Consider the following 19528-nt stretch of genomic DNA (forward strand, 5'->3'; position numbering starts at 1 on the left):
AATTAAATTCTGCTTTCTTAGAAATGGATGAACTAATGATAGACCACTGGCCCGGAGTCAGGAAGACCAAATCCAGCCTCAGAAACTTAAAAAAAAAATTACCTAGCTGTGTGACCTTGGACAAGTCACTTAACCCTACTGCCTTGTAAAAAAAAAAATGGATGAACTAGCCTGCTGGTAAACCCTGGGAAGTTCTTATTTTTTATTTAGCAACTTTTTGTTCACTCCTTTTGGTAGGAATACAAGTTTATTGATTTGATTAGATTTTTTTTTTTGTTTTTTTTGTTTTGCTTTGTTTTTTAGGTTTTTGCAAGGCAGTGGGGCTAAGTGGCTTGCCCAAAGCCACACAGCTAGGTAATTAGAAAGTGTCTGAAGTCACATTTGAACCCAGGTACTCCTGACTCCAGGGCCAGTGCTCTATCTACTTTGCTACCTAGACTGCCTGATTTGATTAGTTTTGATTGCAAAATTTACAACTCTTTCCTGGCCGCTCCAGAAAAAAACATGTATCTAGCTCTGACTTCAATAAGACCTTCATTTGCCAGTCTTGTTTCACTTAGGGCTGTTGTTTGGATGTGATACTTGCTGAGTTCTCTAGCAACAAGAACTGTTTGTCTTTCAGGTGCTTCCAATAATGAAACTTAGCCTGGAGTGATTGAAGGGTTAATTAACACTCCTGCAAGAACAGGTAATGCCCCTAGAGGGGGAATTTCAACAATGTCCAGCTCATATACAATTTGACAGGCTTTGTCCTCCTCTGAGTCCTGATAAGCCCTTGTCATAGGGGTACATTCTCCAAAACCTCATGACACCCCTTAACATGTTTTCCTCTTTCCTAAGAAAAGCAGAAAGCTGGGAAACAATCTTCACAACCAGGAGTTCTGATAAAGTTCCCATTTCTAAAATAAGTAGAGAATTGCATCAAATTTATAAGGTCACAAGTCTTTCTCTAAATGATAAATGGTCAAAGGATATGAACAGACAGTTTTCAAATGAAGAAATTAAAGCTATATATATATAAAAATGCTCCAAATCACTATTGATTAGAAGAATGCAAATTAAAACAGCAATGAGGTATTACCTCACACCTATTAGATTAGCCCAAATGAGAAAAAGGGGAGATGATCAATGTTGGAGAAATTGTGGGAGGATTGGGACATTGATGCATTGCTGGTGGAGTTGTGAACAGATCCAAAGTTTCTGAAGAGCAATATGTAACTATGCCCAAAGAGCAATAAAACTGTTCTTACCTTTTGACTCAACAATTCCAATTCTAGGACTATATCCAGAAGAAATTGTAAAATATGGGAAGAGTCTAACATTTTCCAAAATATTCATAGTAGTTCTTTTTTGTAGTGGCAAAGAATTGGAAATAGAGGGGATGCCCAACAATTGGGGAATGGCTAAACAAGTTATAGTACATGAATACTATGGAATATTATTGTTCTATAACCATAAGTGGTTGGACTTTAGAGAAGCATGGAATGACTTCCAGGATCTGATACTGAATGAAGGGAGTAGAGTCAAGAGAACAATGTACACATCAACAACATCATGAGATGAACAACTCATATTGTTCTGATAAGTCACAAACATACTATAACTCATCTCTAATATAGTGATGGTCTTCTTTCATAACCAACAAGAGATCTTAAATTAATGTGAGATCAGTAAAGCAAAGGCAGTTGGCAGAGGCAATTCATTGTTGGCTTCTATAGCCAGTGGCTCCTGCCCCTTATATTTTCTACCCTACTCATCACCATAGTAAATTCCCTTCAAGTCCTCCTTTAGTCAATATTTTATTCTTCTCTCTATTTACTCTATGATAGATTTTCTAGGAACTGAATATGCATCTTCCTCTATCATTCAGTATCAGAGTTACTCTTAGCAAGTAACTTTACCACTTGCTTCATAGAGTTGGGGCTTGGAGCCCAGTCAGTCAACAAGCAATAATAAAATTTTTAAAAATATCTTGTTTTAATCAACCAAAATCTTCCTTTGTGTCCTTCCTCCAACCCCCAATTGAAAGCATAAGGGCAGGGGCGGCTAGGTGGCACAGTGGATAGAGCACTGGCCTTGGAGTCAGGAGTACCTGGGTTCAAATCTGACCTCAGACACTTAATAATTACCTAGCTGTGTGACCTTGGGCAAGCCACTTAACCCCATTTGCCTTGCAAAAAACCTAAAAAAAAAAAACAACATAAGAGCAGCTAGGTGGTGTGGTGAATAGAGCACAGGCCCTGTAGTCAGGAGGACCTGAGTTCAAATCTGAACTCAGACACTTCATAATAATTACCTAACTGTGGGACCTTGGTCAAGTCACTTCTCTATTGCTTTGCAAAAAAGGAAAAAAAGAAAACACTACAAATATTGAATGTGAGAGGTGAGAGGATTAGAGAATGAAAAAAGGAAAGAGGAGGAAATAAGCACTTAATTGGTATCTACTCTGAATCAAGTACTTTACAAATATGATCTCATTTGATCATAAGTGACATAGCCTAGGTTGCAAACGTGAGTGATTAGGAGCAATGTGATACCTTCAACAATAAGAGAGGAGGATTTCAGAAAAAAAGCTAAATTTACTTTTGGACATATTGAGTTTAATCCACTGGATGATGTCCCCTAGGCAAGTGGAGATACACAAGAATGAAGGTAGGAAAAAAGGGAAAGTTGGATAAATGGATCTAAGAATTGTCTAAATAGAGATGATCATTGAATCCAATGAATCTGAAGAGATCATCAAGGGAAACATATAGAAGGAGAAAAACCTTGGGGTTAATGGGAGCAACCAGAATGAAGGCCCACCAAAGAAACTCAGGAGAATTTAGACAAGTATGGGAACCAGGAGAGAAAGTATCACAAAAACTTAGAGAAAAAAGGGTATCAAACAGAAGAGGGTGATCAACAGTGTCAGAGACTGCAGAGAAGTCAAGAAGAATGGGGGGGGCATTGATACTGGGAAGAGGGAGTGTTAAGAGAGGAGATTATTGAGGACAGAGTAGTTAGAAGTGAATCAAACTTCCTTTTCTTTAATTTTTTGGTTTTGTGTGTATGTTTTCTTTTGCAACAAGGAAAAAGTGAAATTTGTTTTTATTGTTTTAATAATTGATATTAAATATATAATATAATTGATATTAAATCAGTGTAACAATCAGGGACAATTTTGGGGTGTCTTCAATGGAGGATACCATCTATATCTAAAGAAAGAATTGTGGAATTTGAACAAAGACCAAAGATTATTTACCTTCAATTTAGAAAAAAAACAGATATCTTATTGTCTGATCTTGCTAACTCTTATACTTTATGTTTCTTCCTTAAAGATATGATTTCTCTCTAATCACATTCGATTTGGATCAATGTATACCATGGAAACAATATGGGAGGGAAGTAAGATTAAGGGAAAAATTGTAAAACTCAAAATAAATATAATCTTTACAATGAAAATAATTGCCGTTAAACTATTCACACAAATAAAATCATATTTAAATGACATTTTCCCCCTCCCTTTTCTCTCTCTCCTCCCCTTGATAGCAAATAATCTAATATAGATTATACATGTATAAAATTATATTAAACATATTTCCATATTAATATGAAATAATCATAAAAATAATTTTTTAAAACTGTTCTACTTGTTTTTGCTTCTTTCTGGGCAATTTAAAAAAACATCCAAATGGGAGTGGGGAGGAGGGAGGAAGGCATTCCTGGGCAGCTGGGTGGCACTGTGGATAAAGCATTAGGCCCAGAGTCAGGAAAATCTGAATTCAAATCTGGCTTCAGACATTTATTAGCTATATGAAGCCCTTGATTCTGTTTCTTTCAATTTTTTCATCTGTAAAATGATGTGACCATCGTATTTCTTCTTTTTTTTTTCTGTAGGGCTAAATTTTCCCTGATTGTTGCACTGATGAACAAGTCCATCTCAAGATTGATCATCACCCCCATGTTGCTGATAGGGTGTACAGTGTTTTTCTGGTTCTGCTCATCTCATTCAGCATCATTTCATGCAAATCCCTCCAGACTTCTCTGAATTCCAATCCCTCCTGGTTTATAATAGAACAATAGTATTCCATGACATATATATACCACAGTTTGTTAAGCCATTCCCTAAATGAAGGACATTCACTTAATTTCCAATTCATTGCCACCACAAACAGGGCTGCTATGAATATTTTTGTACACATGATGTTTTTACCCTTTTTCATCATCTCTTCAGGTTATAGGCCCAGCAGTGGTATTGCTGGATCAAACGGTATGCACATTTTTGTTGCCCTTTGGGCGTAAGTTTAAATTTATTTTTATTAAAGATATTATTTGAGTTTTACAATTTTCCCCCAATCTTACTTCCCTCCCCCACCCCCACCCCACAGAAAACAATTTGTCAGTCTTTACTTTGTTTCCATGTTGTACCTTTATCCAAATTCGGTATGATGAGAGAGAAATCCTATCCTTAAAGAAGAGAAGTCAGAGGTAACAAGATCAGACAAAAAGATATCTGTTTTTTCCTAAATTAAAGGGAATAGTCCTTGAACTTTGTTCAAACTCCACAGCTCCTTATCTGGATATAGATGGTACTCTCCTTTGCAGACAGCCCAAAATTGTTCCTGATTGCTGCACTGATGGAATGAGCGAGTCCTTCAAGGTTGAACATCACCCCCATGTTGCTGTTAAGGATATACAGTGTTTTTGTGCTTCTGCTCATCTCACTCGGCATCAGTTCATCCTTTGGGCGTAAGTTTAACAGCAATTATAAAAAATATTGAGTTACAAATTCTCTTCCAACCACTTTGCACTCCTCTCCTTGAGAATGCAAGCAATTTAATATCAATTATATTATATATTTAATATCAATTATTAAATCAAATTTCATTTTTTTCCTTGTTGCAAAAGAAAACACACAAACAAAAACAAAAAATTAAAGAAAGTAAAAATAGTGTGCTTCAATTAGCAATCAGAGTACATCAGTTCTTTCTCTAGAGGTGGATAGCATTTTTCATCAGGTATTCTTTGAAACTGTCTTGGATCATTGCTCAGATCAGAGTAGTTACGTCTTTCACAGTTGCTTATCCTAACAATAATGCTGTTACTGTGTACATTGTTCTCCTGATTCTGTTCACTTCATTTTGCATGAGTCCATATGAATTTTTACCAGGTTTTTCTGTAACCATTCTGTGTCTTATAGCGCAATCACAGGACAGCTAGGTGACACAGTATATAGAGAGTCATGAGTTCAAATTTGACTTCAGATATTAGCCATGTGATTCTGGGCAAGTCACTTAACTTCAGATCCTTATCAGTAAAATGAAGTGGAGAAAGAAATGGGAAACCACTCTAGTATTCTAAAAAGAAAACTCAAAATGGGATCACTAAGAAGCTGACATGATTGAAACAATAGAACAATAACAAAAATTCCATCACAATTATATATCACAGGGCAGTTAGGTGCCGTAATGGATAAAGAACCAGCCCTGGAGTCAAGAGGACTTGAGTTCAAATACGTATAATAATTACCTAGCTGTGTGATCTTGGGCAAGTCACTTAACCCCACTGCCTTGTAAAAGCAAAAAAAAAAAAATTAAATTAAGAAAATTTTAAAAAACAATCATATATCACAATTTATTCAGCCATTCCCTACTTTTTGGGTATTCCATTTCTAAAGCTTTGCCATCCCCAAAAGAGCTACCATAATTATTTAATGTACACATGGGTCCTTTCTCCTTTTCTTTGTTCTCTTTGGGATACAGACCCAGTGGTCTGTATAATACAGTGATATTGGTGGGTCAGAGTATGCAGTTTTATATCTTTTGGGGCATTTTTCAAACTGTTCTCCTTATTGGTTAGATCCATTTACACTTCCATCAAAACATTGTATTAATATTCTAATTTTTCCATATCTTCATCAACATTTGTCATTTTCCAATTCTGTCATGTAGATCAATCTAATTATGTGATACCTCAGAATTATATTAACTTTTATTTATTTAATCAGTAGTGATTTAGTGCATTTTTTCATGTAACAATGACTGATGTCTTCTTGAGAACTCAAGCAGGACAGTTTTGAAAGTTAACTTATAGAACTTATTACTTACCTTTTTTTTGGGGGGGTTGCAAGGCAAATGGGGTTAAGTGGCTTGCCCAAGGCCACACGGCTAGATAATTAGTGTCTGAGGCTGGATTTGAACCCAGGAACTCCTGACTCCAAGGCCCGTGCTCTATCCACTATGGCACCTAGCCACCCCTTACTTACTCTTTCAAAAGCAAGCTATATGAAAAAGACATTCATAGTTTTGTTTACAAACACTTTTTTCTTTTCTATTGTGTATGTAGAAAAGGCTCATTCTAGGGTGGGGGGAATATTAAAAATTCAGACTAAATGTTTAAAAATTGTTTCTTACCTTTTGTTTTTTCTTTTGAATTCCTGAAAATCTATAATTTTTACTCCTTATGTCTTCCTTTAATTATTGATTTGGTTTTATAAATATAGGCAATAAGAGACCTCTTCCCTCAAGAAGTTTGCATTTTAAGGGGGGGGAAGCAGGATGATGATTCATGGCATAGTTTGGACATTGCTGGGAAGTCAGATGGAGGTCTAAATCTGAGGAAAAAAAGGAGAAACTTCACTATATAAGTCTTCTAGGGTTCCAAGGTGAGAGTTCAAAGTTTTCCTTGGAAAGGACATGATGTTGAAAAAAGAGTAATGATAGAACATGTTACCTACTTTCTGACTCAGAGTTGATGCAGAGTGAAATATGCCTTTTCTGATGTAATCAATGTAAGAATTTGTTTACTTAACTCTGCAGTTGTGATACAAATTTCATTTTTTTTTCCAGTGAGGTAGGGAGTTGGGGGGAGAGTGAGTAGTGCAATAGGGTTACCAAAATTTTAAAAAGAGAAAAGAAAGAAAATGGTATTATTCAATTTTTTTTTTATTTCTCAGAAGAAAGCAGAAGAAATTTGAAACAGACAAGCAGGGCAGCATCAAAAAGGATCAGTGACAACATGATTTAATACTGATGCTGTGACTTAAAAAGAAAAGCAAATTATGTAAGATAGAGATTCATATATAATCCTTTTTTTCCTTTTCCACTTTGTTTATGGAAATACTTATATAACCTGTATAGATTCAGGGGATCCTTACCCCTTATCCATTCTTATCCGATTTTTCACACTGATAAATTGGTTTCCCAAAGTGAGATTGGCTACAGCTTTCTCTCAGGTTCCTAAGGTTAACTCTGCAGGGTTGAGACTAGCTTGAACTTTTATTTTAATGTATTCTCCCTAATATCAATCAACCAATTAAACTTTTTTTTAAAAATTTAAATTTATTGGGTCCTTCTAAGCTTGCTTCCATTGGTTTTATTTGTGCAAAATTTTCTTAATTTAATGTAATCAAAATTATCCATTTTGCATTTTATTATGTTCTCTATTTGCTCATAAACTCCTCCCCTCTCCATAGATATGACTGATAAACTATTCCTTGTTCTCCTAATTGGCTTTTTTTTTGCAAGGTAAACGGGGTTAAGTGACATGCCCAAGGCCACACAGTTAGGTAATTATTAAGTGTCTAAGGCCTGATTTGAACTCAGGTACTCCCTGACTCCAGGGTTGGTGCTCTATCCACTTCACCACCTAGCTGCCTACAGTTATTTTAAATGGAATTTCTCTTTCTATCTCTTGTTGCTGGGCTTTGTTGATAATATATGGAATTGCTGGTGATTTATGTGGGTTTATTTTATATCCTTCAATTTTGCTAAAGTTGTTTCAAGCAGAATTTTAGTTGATTTTCTAGGATTCTTTATAAAATCTTATCATCTTGAAAAAGTGAGTTTTATTTTATTACTATTCTAATTCCTTCAATTTCTTTTTCCTTCTCATTGCTAAAATAAACATTTCTAATAAAATATTGAATAATGGTGGTGGTGACAATAAGCATTCTTGTTTCAGCCCTTATCTTACTGGAAATATTTCTAGCTTGTCCCCATTACATATAATGGTTATTGATGGTTTCAGAAAAATACTGCTTATCTTTTTAAGGAAAACTTCATTTATTCCTATGCTCTCTAGTGTTTTTCTTTTTTCTTTTTTTTCTCTCTAGTGTTTTTAATAGGAATGGGTGCTGTATCTTGTCAAAAGCTTTTTCAGCATTTATTGAGATAATCATATCATTTCTGTAAATTTTGTTATTGATGTGGTCAATTAGTTTTCCTAACATTGAACCAATTCTATGGTCCTGCTACAAAGCCTGTCTAATCATAGTGTGTTATCCTATTGATAACTTGTAATCGCTTTGCTAATATTTTATTTAAATTTTTTTACAACAATACTCATGGGGTGGCTAGGTGGAGCAGTGGATAAAGTACTGGCTCTGGAGTACCTGGGTTCAAATTCGGTCTCAGACACTTCATAATTACCTGGCTGTTCGGCCTTGGGTAAGTCACTTAACCCTGTTTGCCTGCAAAAAAAACTAACTAAAAAAAAAGAACTAACATTTTAAGTGATCTTCTCTTTGATGAAGTTAAGTGTGATTTGAACTGTCATTTAAACTTTGGATCCTTATTTAATTTTGACTGGGAAATGTTCTTTGATCTGATCAGTTGTATTGATTTTTTTCTTTCTTTTATTATCTTTTGAAAAATACTATTTTTTAGGTTTTGCAAGGCAAACAGGGTTAAGTGGCTTGCCCAAGGCCGCACAGCCAGGTAATTATTAAGTGTCTGAGACAGGATTTGAACCCAGGTACTCCTGACTCCAGAGCAGTTGCTTTGTCCACTGTGCCACCTAGCTGCCCTCAAAAATACTATTTTTAAAATATAAAATGTCTCTCTGGGAAGGTGAGGAATTTGGGGGGTAAATATGATCATATAAAAAATAGAAGACATCAATAAAAAATTGTTTTAAAGATAATTTGTAATCAGATAAGGTCAAAAGAGATACATGATTTAGTAATAAAGGATTGATACTATAAGCAAATTAGGAGAGCAAGAAATAGTTTACCTTGGGGCAGCTGGGTGACGAAGTGGATAGAGCACCAGCCCTGGAGTCAGGACTACCTGGGTTCAAATCCGGGTCTCAGACACTTCATAATTAACCTAGCTGTGGCCTTGGGCAAGCCACTCAACCCCATTGCCTTGCAAAAAACTAAAAAAAAAATAGTTTGCCTGTCATATTTATGTAGAAGGGTAGAATACATGACCAAAGAAGTGAGAGACCATTATGAAATGCAAAATGGATAATTGTGATTACATTAAATTAAAAGATTTTTGCAGAAACAAAAAACAAAAAAAAGCAACCATGATTAGAAGAAAACAGAAAGTTGGGAAACAAAATTTCTAAAGGCCTCATTTCTAAAATATATAGAGAACTAAGTCAAATTTATATGAATACAAGTAATTTTTCAATTGATAAATGGTCAAAGGATGTAAATAGTTTTTCAGATATTAAAATAAATGCTAATAGACATATGAATAGATTAGAGAAATGTAAATTAACTGATTAGAGAAATATAAATTAAAACAATTCTGTGGTGCCACCTTACACACAATCTGTCAGATTGAATATAACAGAAAAACAAATGATAAATGTTGGAGAAGATGTGGGAAAATTAGGGTGCTCTGTTGGTAGAATTGTGAACTGATTCAGCCTTTCTGGAGAGCAAATAAAGGGCAATAAAACCATGCATACCTGTGATTCAGTAATACTATAACTAGTTCTGTATCCCAAAGAGACCATAAAAAAGGGTAAAAAAAAAAACCCATTCATGCAAAAATATTTATAGCAACTCTTTTTATGGTGGTAAAGAATTCTTGGAATTGAAGGGATGACTATCAATTGAAGAATGGAGGAAAAAAATTGTGGTATATGAATGTGATTAAACACAATATCTTTATATGAAATCATGGTGGATGGGATTTTGTAATAACCTGGAAAGACTTGTATGAACTGATGCAGAGTGAAGAGAACAGAACCAGAAGAACATTATACATGCTAAAAACAATACTGTGCAATCATCAACTATGGTGTACTTACACATTTCAGCAGTATAATAAAAGACAATTTTAAAAGACTTGTTATAGGAAAAAAAACCATTGATAGCCAGAAAAGGCACTGTGGAGCTTAAATGTAGACCAAAGCTTACTATCTTCCATTTTTTAAAAGTAGGTATTGTCTTTTTGTCCCTTCTAATTCTTTCTCTGTTTGAATTTAATTTTTCTCTCACAACATAATTAATGTTGATCTATATTTAGCATGGTTATACATGTATAGCTTATATTAGATTGCTTTCTGACAGAGGGAGGGAGAAAAATGTACAACCCAAAACTTGCAAAAAAATGATTGTTGAAAGCTACCATTGTACTTTGGAAAAATAAATAAAATAGTTTTTAAAAAAGTGGAAATTGAAGAAATGCCCATCAACTGGGGAAAGGCTGAACATGTTGTGGTATATGGATGTAATGGAGTATTACTGTTCTATAAGAAATGATGAACAGGTAGATTTCAAAAAAACCTGGAATGACTTATATGAACTGTTGCTTAGTGAAGTGAGCAGAACCAGAACACTGTACACAGTAATAACAACACTCTACAATGATCAACTATGTGCAAAACATTGATCCAAGCCAGTTTCAAAAAACTCTTGATGTAAAATGCTATCCACATCCAGTGAAAGAACTGCTGCACCCTGAATGCAGATTGAGTATCCTGATGAAGGAAAAATGATGGTGTAGTATAGTGTAGGGTTTGAGAAAGAATTCATTGAAAGACTGGGTTTTGACCCAGAAGTATTAGAGAAAGAAAACATTCATGCATTACTGAAGATATTAAAATAAGAAAGAAATTAAACAGTAATACAGTCTAGATTTTTTTTTAATTTTATTTATTTAAGGCTGTAGGGTTAAGTGACTTGCCCAAGGTCCCACAGCTAGGCAATTATTAAGTGTCTGAGGTTGGATCTGAACTCAGGTCCTTTTGACTCCAGGGCTGGTGCTCTAACCAAGATACCACCTAGCTTCCCCCCACCCCGAGGTTTTAGTAAAAGCTGAGAGAAAGGAAAGACAGATGCAAGGGTATTGTAACTGAACTGATTCCCTGAGGGAATAAGCAGCTAGAGAAATTTAACACAGTAATTAGAGACAGTTACTACAGTTGGCTGGTTAGCAGCAGCAACCATCAAGGGATATGCAGCATCAGAAGACTGTTGCAAGGTTGTTGCAACTAGATTAATATCAGTAGCGCCCAACAGGGTTGGCCAGGGTTTATATAGGGTACTCACCAGGAAAGGAGTAAGGGAGGAGTTAGGGTGGTACTAGGGAGTTACCAAGGAGTGGGCAACATACAGACTGGCTTATCTTGAGGGTTCCACTGTGTGTCTTCAAATAGTTTCTGTAGACAGTAGAAAGAAGCAGGGGCCTGTGGGGTGGATTTAATGATTAGGTTGGGAGTTGGTGGACTTCCAGTTATTTGCTAGCTTTGAACAATGGGATGGAGTAGGAGTGGTAGCTCCAAGAGTTAATGTTTGTCCTTCATTTTTGATATCAGAGAGAGATGATGCCATAACAAGCACTTGAATTAGATTTGAGTGAGGGGCTACTGTGCTAAATCACCAGCCTCACTTTCTCCTCCAGAGCTATCTGGGTCCAGTGGCCACAGAAGAATCAGGAGGACTGGAGATGGTCCTGGATATGAAGCAACTAGGTTTAAGTGTCTTGCCCAAGGTCACACAGCTAATGTCTGAGGTCAAATTTAAAATCAGGTCTTCCTGACTTCAGGGCCTGTGCTCTACCCATTGCACCATCTAGCTACCCAGCTCAAAGATTTAATCTTTTCAGGCTTGGGCAGGGATTTATTTTGTTGGTTGGGGCTCATCTTGCCTTTGGGGGCAGGGATTTATCTAATCTTTGCCAGGCCAGGGGCAAGGTGCTTCACTGAAATTCATTGACTTCACCAGTACTATTTTCACTTTCTTTGTTTTTTTCTTTTTGTTCTCTTTCTTCATTCATATGCTAATTACACATATAAACCCTATATCAGTTTACTTGTAGTCTGGGGGGGGATGGGAAGGAGGGAGAAAAATTTGGAACTCAAAATATTAAGAATTGAATGCTGAAAATTGTCTTTGCATGTACTCAGAAAAAAATACTCCTTATACACAAAATAAACCCTTTTATTATACATCTGAGGGCATGAGGAGACTTTCAATTTGGACATATCTCTAGGCAGAAGAAATATTTATATTTGAATAATATTCATGAATAAAATGTTTCTGACCAGCTTGTGTTCAAATGCAGAATCACAGTATTCTTTCCTTGAAAAATATAATTCAATAAATATGTTGATTTCCTATGTACAAGATACTATGGATACAAAGAAGAAAATCAAACCATATATGCTATCAAGGAACATATATTCTGCCTAGGGGAGGGGAGGTAAGATATCAGTTTGATATAACAAGTACACAACTAAGTAAGTATAAAATATTTTGTTTTTCACTGATCTTGTGATTTCATCTTATAAGAAGCTTTCAGAGAATAACTTTGTCAATATAGATTATCACCTTCTTCTTAACAAGAAATCCTATACAATTGTCTAAGGCACAGAAAGTTTAAGTGACTTGCCCTAGATCATGAAAGGCAACATGAAGCCAAGGTCAGTTTTTTAACCACTGTATCATGCTCTTGAAAAATAAATTACAGATTGAGACATACTTTTTTTCTTGAGGTTTCTCTTGGGGGGGGTGAGGGGGAGAGGCCTCTGTTTATTTTCTCAACTTGAATATTACAGTAGTGTTTTGTGTGACTATACATTTTTAATGTATCAAATAACTTGCTTTCTCTATGAGGGGGAATGGGGGTGGGAAAAAGGGAGAGAATTAGGAACTCAAAGATTAAAAAATGAATGCTAAAACTTTTTACATGAAGAACAAAATAGTAGGCATTTACAAAAAGAAAATTCTCTCTACACAAAGAAATATAAAATAATTTTAGGAAAAAGGCAGTATAAAGTAGGTGGAATGATCAGGAAAGACTTATGAGTTATACTTTTAAGGAAGCTAAAGATGCTTTGGGGTTGAAGTGACAAAAAAATGCACTTTATACATGAGGGCCCTCTTATGCAAAAGCAGGAGAGATATGGAATGTTATGTATGGGGAATAGATGATGGGTTAGTTTGACAACAGAATGCATAAGCAGTATAATATGAAATAGGACAAAGAAAGGAGAGTTCCATACTATGGCCAGCCTGAGAAGTTTATATTTTATCTATACTGAAAAGTTTACATTTTATCCTAATGGCCATTAGGATCCATTAAGGATTTGTTAATGGGGTGTGAGATGAATGAAAAACTAGACAGGTTCTGGGTAACTAACAATCAATTTATTAATTAGGCTAGCTGATAATCAAATTGTGGATCAGTGGTTTCTCTTATAACCAAAGACACCTAATGAAGACACTGAATGCCTGAAACATTTTTAGAAAACGGGGCCCTGGAGTCAGGAGTATTGAGTTCAAATCCATCCTCAGACACTTAATAATTACTTGTGTGACCTTGGGCAAGCTACTTAACCCCATTTCCCTTGCCAAAAAAAAAAACTAAAAAAAAAGGAAAGGGAGTGCCTGATAGGTGAAAATCAACACTAATTGAACAATTAATCAAGGGTGTGGACATATTGATGAGTAAGCTAAAAGCCTGCAAATCTTCCTGCACAAGTTCGATCAGGAGATTCAGTTGGCTCCAGAAATCTGAAAGAAGGAATCTGATAATGCTGTTTGTCTTTCATTCTTGAAGAAGACCATAATATCAGGTAATACCATGACAAGCACATGAATTAGATTTGAATGAGGGGGTGGTGCTAAGTCATCAGTCTCACTTTCTTCTCCAGAATCATTTGGATTTGGTGACCAGATAAGAATCAGGATGAGAGGAGATAGCCTTGGATGTGAGGCAACCAGGAAAAAGGATTTACTCATGGTCATACAGTGTCAAGTGTCTGAGGTCAAATTTGAACTCAGGTCCTCCTAACAACCAGGCTGGGAACCTAGAGCACCAGTAGTATAATGATGGAACAAAGGAATCTATCTCTCCACAGACCACTGAGGTTGGTTTTCTTCTCCCAAGAGCTGGATTACAGTAAACTCCAAAGGAGGGTGTCCAAGGGCAATGGATTTAATGCTGGAATTCACCTAGATTAGCTTCTGTTTATAGTCTAGACAGAAATTCTCCTAGTTGGTAGGATCTAGCCCAAGATCTCAGAGCATGTTCTGGGAGAATGTTCCCTGGAGGATTTGGGCAATCTCAGCTACCAATCTTGTCCTTCAGTAATTAGCTGACTGACCTAAAGGGGCTCATCCTGAATAAAGAAATAAAATGTCTTAATCCTTTGTTAATAATGGAAAACTAATTTCCCTCAAAGGAATTTTGATTAAGTAGTTATTTGGAGAGTAATTTGGAAATGGAAGAGACTAGAGTTAGGGAGACCAATTAGAAGGCTATTGGACAAGAGGCAACAAGGGAGTGACTCAGAATTTAGGCTATGTTGGTGGAGAGAATAGGATCAATGAGAAAAATGTTGTAGAAGCAAGACATATAGACCTGGCAAATAATTGGATAAGGGGTTTGAACGAGAAGAAAAAATCAAGGGGGATTCCCATAATTATTAAATTGAGTTTGTTGAAAGGACAGCGGTACCATCAACAGAAATTGGGAAGTTTGGAGAATGCAAAGTTGAAGAAAAATGAAGAAAATGTTCAAAGTTTGGATAGGAGTTGGTAAAAGTATTATTGATCTTACACATATAACAAAAACCCAAACTTCCTATGCATTAGAGAAGTTGATTGAATGACCATATTTCTATGTCATCCAACTAAGTTTTCCCCACTAATCTTGATTAACCAGAATGTGTAAAGGAATCTAGAAAAATGATCTAGACCTTGAACTGTTGATCTGATTTTAGGAAGGTCAATTTGTTTTGTTTAAGGAGTAATCTTGTTGGCCTCAAAGGTTCGAGCTTTCTTTTGTAAATCAACCTTACAAAAGAACAGGAATTAACAGGAAAATCTAAATGCAGGATAGAAGATTTGCCTACTTATTACCCTTAGGTTTTTTTTTTGTAAGGCAAACGGGGTTAAGTGGCTTGCCCAAGACCACACAGCTAGGCAATTACTAAATGTCTGAGAACAGATTTGAACCCAGGTACTCCTGATTCCAGGGCCCGTGCTCTTATCCACTATGCCATGTAGCTGCCCCTTTTTTACCATTACCAGGAAGTGGTCTAAACTAGTTTAAATGAGGCCTGAGGCTAGACTTAAATTCAGGAAGATGAATCTTCCAGACTCTAGGACCGGTCCAATCTACTGTAACCCTGCCTGGCAAATATTTGATAAAAGGTTTATTTGCAATTAAAGGCAACAATCAGGGTTGGGAAGTGAAAAAAGGAGAACAAAAAATAAATTACATTCCTATTTTTGTTGTTCAGTTGTATAGACTCGTCATGACCCCATTTGGTGCTTTTTTTTAAAGTTTTTTTGCAAGGCAAATTGAGTTAAGTGGCTTGCCCAAGGCCACACATCTAGGTAATTATTAAGTGTCTGAGATTGGATTTGAACCCCGGTATTCCTGACTCTAGGGCCTGTACTTTATCCACTGCCACCTAGCCGCCCCACCATTTGGTGCTTTCTTAGCAAAGGCATTGGAGAAGTTTCCTATTTCCTTCTCCAATAGTTGTGGAAATTGAGAGAAATAGGGATTTGAACTCAAGAAAATGGGTCTTTATGGCTTCAGGTCTGGCATTCTATCCACCATGTCACCTATATTTACATACTTTATGACAAAACAAGAGAGTTGTGATTCAGAAATAATTATCACATGGGGTCTACAGATCTCAAATCACTCTGGCTCTCACTGTTGAACAATTGGCCAAGGTCTCAAGATGCATTCCCTGCCATCTTTAGTCATCTGATCCATATCAGACCAAGACCCACCTGGTCATTGTTTGGATCCCGATGCACTGAGAGGCAATGTAAATAGCAATTGTTTCTGATTAGGCCAGAAACCTACCTTGTACTTGCCTTAATCACTGAATGGACTTTGCCTCAGTCAATTGAGACTGGTTAAAGACAATGTCTAAGGTCTCCAACCATCTCCAGTCATCCTGAGCCCTATCTGGTCACTGGAACTGAATGACTTCTGAGGAGAAAGTGAGGTTGATGACTTAATCTTCCCTCAATTAAATCCAAGTCACTTCTACCTTATAGCATCACATCCTTTTGAGATGGGAAGACATACTACAGCTACATTGGTAATCATTGGTAATTCATTTTATGTATTTAGTGTTCAATGTTCGCCACATCCTGGATTTCTATTATTGGAATATATATATATATATATGTTGGCATGAGGTTTCTGTGTAATCTACTAAGCATTTTTCTCCTTCATCTGAGGTTATACCTCTCTAACATATTTTACATTACTTTTCCTAGATTGTTAGGGACAGGCCAGGTACCTGTTTAAGTCATTTAATCCCAACATCAAACCTGCACAAGTCATTGAACAGTTAACAAAAAATATTTACCCCCGACATAATAAGAATATTATAGAATTTAGTTTGGCTAGACATGGTCTCACTAATACCCATTTATAAAAACTTTATAGTCAGCAGGAAATATGGTAATTTGGGAAATTCCCCAGATTTAATAGGTGTTAGTGCCCTATGAGTGGCCTTTTTATTTATATCCTTAGGTGTCTAGAAAGTCATTCAATAAAGCCAGAAAGTTGTATCAAGGGAGGCACAGGTCAAACCTGGATCAATCAGGTGCCAGCTTTGTCAACTTTTTTTTTTGTTTGTTTTTTTGTTTTAGGTTTTTGCAAGGCAAATGGGATTAAGTGGCTTGCCCAAGGCCACACAGCTAGGTAATTGAGTGTTTGAGGCCCCACTTGAAAACAGGTACTCCTGACTCCAAGGCTGGTGCTCTAGCCATTGTGCAACCTAGCTGCCCCAGCTTTATCAACTATTAAGGAAATCTAGACTAACCCATGTGAAGGAAGCCTACCAAGGATAAACTCAACAAAAGTCTCAGAGATTGCTTCAGTTTTGCTGCTCATACTTACTCAGTATCTCAGTTCTTTTGCCTCTTGAGCACTAAGGGAACAGCAAAGGGAAAAAGGCCTCCCCTTACTTTCCTTCAGAAAGGACTTCTCTCAATTTGCAACCAACTGTTCCGCTCACCCCACTACCATTCAGGTCCCCTCTGGCATTACCTCCCCCTTTTCATCTTCATTTTGTGTAGTCTGTCCCAACTAGATTCTAAGTTCTTTAAGGGCATCAACTGTCTTTACTTTTTATTTGCTGAGTATATAATGTTATCTAGGAAATTAAAAGCCTTTCCCATTAAGTACTGTTCTACTCCTTCCCTTTTGTGGAGTTCCTTAGACCTTAAGAGTCTCAAACTGGAATCTGATTAGACCCTTTAGAAGCCAGGCTTCTCAAGACTGAGCTTGATCTGCCATATTTGTGTAGGTCCAGTGCAAAGGAGTCCCTTCAGTGGGCAGAATAGGCATAGTGCCCTGGTCCCTTGAGACCAGGTTTCCATTTTTAGAAATGAAAGCAGTTTCCTTGCTCTCCTCCTCCTTCCCCTTCAGTTTAAAGGCCCTCCATTGGATTTGCAAGATACCTGGCAAATGCATTCTTATAAGACTTGGTCCTTGGCCAGGAATGTGTCCTTTTCATGTTTAAGACATTGAGGGACAGCCTCTTTGCCAGAACTAAGGCCCAATAAGCAAGTTCTGCTAAGTTTGGCAATAACTACATTACTTTGCGCTCACCCTCTGGCAAAATCAATTTGGTTGTGAATCAAATTTTGTCTCAATGCTGTTGTTAACCCACCGGCTGTAAAGAATATATAGTTCATGTATACAGTTCTGTACAGTTCTGTCCTCCACCCACTAGGAGCAGTCCCTAGGCACAGGTGTCCTTTGCAAGCTGTTTCCCTCAATTTTGAAATTAGATTTCTGTTGGGATACCTGACTGTCTTTAGCTCTGATCATTCACTGGTTAGAATGGTGCAGTTAGGTCAACTACCCAAAGCCTCCTTAACCCAGACTCAGGTACAGGGTACTTTCCTCATAGCTCTGTGAAGTAGGCCATTACAAACATCAGCCTATTTTAAAGATGAGAATATTTTTTAAGGTCAAGTAACTTTTCCATGATTGACATGGAAAGGGCCTCAGGAGTCAGAATCCCAAATCTGGGCTCCTGACCTCATTTAATTCTCTCTGCATTTATACCATGAAGAATTAACTGTGCCAAAGACATTGAACTGAATATTCATCCAAAATATTGGCTGAAATCTGGAATTATGCCCAAAGGGCAATAAAAATATGCTTACCCTTTAATCTAGCAATACCAATACTGGGTCTATACCCTGATGAGATTATGAAAAAGACTAAAAATATCACTTATATAAAAATATTCATAGCAGTCCTGTTTGTGGTGGCAAAGAATTGGAAATTAAGTAAATGTCCTTGAATTAGGGAATGGCTTAACAAGCTGTGGTTTATGTACATCGATTAACACTATTATTCTATTAGTAACCAGGAGGGCTGAGAATTCAGGGAGGCCTGGAAAGAGTTGCATGAACTGATGTTGAGTGAGATGAGAACCAGAACACTGTACACCCTAACAGCAAACATGAGGGTGATGATCAACCTTGATGGACTTCCTTCATTCCATCAATGCAATAATCAGGGACAATTTTAAGAGTACCTGCCATGATTACCATCTGTATTCAGAAAAGGAACTGTGGAGTTCAAAAATTCAAAACCTTACAAAAAATGATAGGTAGAAACTACTATAAATATATTGGCTGAACACTATTGTTCAGACCTTAAGCTTGTTTCTTCCAAATACTGCTGATGTAAAAAGATTAGTACAAATTATGCCACCTCTAAGTATGTTAGGTTTCTGAGTTGGGATTACCTTTAACCACTATAACCCACAAAAGTTTAGGTAACACACAGGAAGATCATGATACCATATTTACAATAAAATTTTTATTTAAAAACAGAACCACAGTAACAGTAATAAGCATAGAAAATACATTTGGAAATATTTACAATGTGGCTGTGGAGAAAAGGGAGGGAGAAACTATTAAACTATCATTGCCATTTCCTGGACCCTAGTTCTACTTGGGGATCTAGGATGATACTGGATAGAATCAGATCAAGGACATTTTTTTCTTCAATAAACTACATATCCATATATGTATATATCCATATATGTATATATCCATATATATATCTAGCTTCCCCCCACCCAAGCCCCCAGAAGAAAAGGTGAAAATTGAGAACTAAATACTGTCCACAGGCAAGGTGGGTCAGGAAGGTAAGCACCAAGGGCAATCCTTCAAAGTCTTTACTAAAACAAAACCATAAGATTTAGAAAGATACTCAACTTCCATCACCAGTGATCTTTTTATCAGCTAATTCCTAATCTTACAGTCCCTCCCATACACTTTTTGCCTAGAGGGTCAGGCCTTTTC

At 36.5% G+C, this 19528-nt stretch overlaps 1 protein-coding gene across 1 annotated transcript in view; it reads left to right on the top strand.

The window, feature by feature from the left end:
- The window catches only part of A2M (alpha-2-macroglobulin), a 260412-nt gene that overhangs the window by 218359 nt on the left and 22525 nt on the right, over window positions 1-19528 (top strand).

This window comes from Macrotis lagotis, chromosome 7 (genome assembly GCF_037893015.1).
Source record: "Macrotis lagotis isolate mMagLag1 chromosome 7, bilby.v1.9.chrom.fasta, whole genome shotgun sequence".
Lineage (NCBI taxonomy): Eukaryota > Metazoa > Chordata > Mammalia > Peramelemorphia > Peramelidae > Macrotis > Macrotis lagotis.